General features: G+C 33.6%; 1 protein-coding gene across 1 annotated transcript in view; it reads right to left on the minus strand.

Moving 5' to 3' along the window:
- Nucleotides 1-1,983: 1,983 nt before the first annotated feature.
- The window catches only part of LOC110031322 (adenine phosphoribosyltransferase 1-like), a 17,576-nt gene continuing 16,393 nt past the window's right edge, over nt 1,984-3,166 (minus strand). Inside the window, exon 7 of the mRNA XM_020734468.1 lies at nt 1,984-2,097. The gene's annotated coding sequence lies outside the window, so the exon portion shown is untranslated. The remainder of the gene's footprint in view (nt 2,098-3,166) is intronic.

A 3,166-nucleotide genomic window follows, 5' to 3' on the forward strand; every position in this document is an offset into this window, starting at 1 on the left:
TATATATATATATATATAAAGGAATGACCGAATGCTATTATACGAGCTTCGATCATTTCTCATGCGCCTAAGAATCGAGGGGAATCGAATACCAGACTAGAGTGGACTTACAACTGACAAGCAGATGTCAAACCAACTGATCTATCGGTTCACCCTCTGAACAGAACTTGCAGTTCACAGGCATTTACATATATAAAACTCAATTTTATGTATTTTACATATATAACACACTCTATTTCTTACATTTATACCCCCAAATCACTTAGATCCCATAAAAAATTCTTTCTGAAGTTCACTTTAAATACATACCACTTAATTTTATTTATTTAGACATCTAACTCCTAAATTCCTTTTATTTACATTTATACCATCAAAATGATGAAAAAATATTACATCAGGCGTGCGGAGTTCAATGAAATCACGCCACAGGGGAATATTCCCAATAACACAGACAACACATGAGAATATTCCCCTTAGTGTTATTCAGGTGTTATTGTGTGTTATTCATATGTTATTGTATTCTAGAAATATTCCTAGTGATAATAACACAATAACACTTGAATAACATACAATAACACCTGAATAACACAGAGGAATATTCCCGTGTTACCGGCCCGTTTTTTTTTCTTACCTTCACGTGTGTGGCGTGATTTCATTGGACTCCGCACGTAACTCTACGTGCGGAGTCCTTATGTAATATTTTTTTCCAAAATGATATATGTTAAAATTAAATTTAAGGAGTAAACATGCCTCCTGTTAATTTACAAAAAGATCCATCAGAATAGTGATATTTGCAAACAGTGTACATTAGAGAGAGAGAGAGAGAGAGAGAGACGGCTGGCGGTGGGAAGAAAACGTGGAAGAAGTAAGAAAAGTGTGAGTGGTGCGAGATAGTCAACGGTCAGAATTCAACAGTTTTCAAAAGAGCAATTTATGCCATTTGTCGCCATCTCAAAGATTCCAAAATTTCATCCATAACCCTAAGACCCGTTTCTCTTAAAATATTTTCTTACAATTTTTTTTTTGCTGATAAATTAGAAAATTGCAATCAGATCGTGCGGTTCTGATAGGAAGGGGCGGGAAAGCACGGGGGTTGTGCTTTGCCGGCTGTTGCCTTTACCGCGAGTCACTGTCGCACCGGTTGACGTGAGTTGAATTCGTTTTTTGTCATTTCAGTGTGATAGGTATTATTATTTTGGGAAATTTACATAAATGCCACTGGGGCTGTCAATTTGGCTCGTTGTTCTTGAACTGCTCGTGTTCGGCTCGTTAAGCATCTCGTGTTCGGCTCGTTCGTTAAGCCTAAAGAGCCGAACACGAACAAATTTTCAAGCTCGAAATGTAAACGAGGGCCCACAACAACAAACAAAAGTAGCTCGCGTGCGCGGCTCGAAAAAAAATTATATAACTTTTTATATAACAATATATTACATATATTATTTGTATAATAATATATTATATATATTTATGTGTAAATTTAAATTATAACACCTCATGTGACAATGTGATTAATGTCTTCTTTTGTATATATTTGATCCAGGTTTGAATCCCACACTTTACATTTATTTTTCTCAATTTTAGTTTAACGAGCTAATTTCGAGCCGAACACGAACACGGATATTTAAATCGAGTCGAACAAGAACACACTGTTCACGAGCCGATTTCGAACATGAGCCGATTTCGAACACGAGTTATTTCGAACGAGCCGAACACGAGCCAAGCCTGAGCCCGCTCAAGCTCGGCTCGTTTACAACCCTAAATGCCACACAATTATGTATTTTGAGACATTATTGCATCAGGAGTTTTGATGCAGTTTAGTATCATGACTCTAACTATGATTTGTCACGTGTACAGACAGACACCCAATTTAATACATGGGTGGGTCAATCTGTACACATGAAAAATTGTATTTCATTTTTAAAAAGATAGAGATGATGATATTTTTGATGTGATATTAAATACTTGAGTGGTGTGCGTGTAAATATGAATGTCTAGGGTGTGGCATGTGTGGTACTTGATCTATAAATTAGAAAACTGATTCAACTCACATTCGTATGGCTCGACCTCAAGCCCTGAGCAAGGCGGCTAGATCTTTACCTGTAAAAAAAAACATAAAAAATCATTTAATTTTTTTTTTATTATTTTAAAATTTTCTCCATGTTATATTTGAAAAATATTTGAAGGGAATGTAGAATTATTGGTTAAATGTATACTTTTCTTAATGCATGAATGTGAAATATATTGAGTCCATGCCTTCAATTAATATGAAGTTGATTAAAGTCATTTGCTCCTATATAATTTTTATTTGACTTTAGAAAAATAGCCCCATATTAACAACATGGCCTTTTTCCCCTTGCGTATCTACCGATGGATCGCATCAAGATTCACGCAATTGTTTTCAATATTAAGGTTATGATGATCAAATTTTGACTGAGATGAGCTTAATAAATCGGCACATCACACTTCTAGTGTATGAAATTTACAGTGAACCACAATCTTTTTTTGGATTTACATATCCCAACATCTAAAATTTAATGGTTATATTTGTAAACATTTAGGTGCTATAAGCATGCTCATATAAAAAAGTGCATTTGACGTTTAACAACAACAATAACAACAACAACAACAACAAAGCCTTAATCCCACTACGTGGAGTCGGCTACATGAATCATTTTTTCTCCATTGCGTCCTATTTAGTGCCATATTTTCAATTAGTTCAAAACGTTTTAGGCGATTTTAAAATATGAACATTGCCGTTGCCGGTCCTAAGCCCAGATGTGAGAAGTGAAGGGTTGCATTAGTTAGTCGACAGTCAGCGTAAAACTTATAGAAAAAAAATCATCCATTTGACGTTCAATAAGTTTGTAAAAATTGCGTTTTTTTTTCAGGCGATGTTAAAATTTCCAATATCGAGGTGTAAATATTAAAATTTTAAGTATTAGATATGTAAACTCATATAAAAATTATACGGTATGTACGTAAATGCTTCTATATTTAAACAATTTAAAATTATACTTCATATATAAATTCAAAATTAATGAACATATTTGTTGTATAATGTATATCCAAATAAAAAGATTTTAAGAAATTTATATTTAATCAGCCCAACAAATATCATTTGAAATAGACAATTGTCCACTTTTGAATACAATTCATATATATATAT

The sequence above is a fragment of the Phalaenopsis equestris genome, unplaced genomic scaffold (genome assembly GCF_001263595.1).
Source record: "Phalaenopsis equestris unplaced genomic scaffold, ASM126359v1 Scaffold000800, whole genome shotgun sequence".
In the NCBI taxonomy this organism is placed as follows: domain Eukaryota; kingdom Viridiplantae; phylum Streptophyta; class Magnoliopsida; order Asparagales; family Orchidaceae; genus Phalaenopsis; species Phalaenopsis equestris.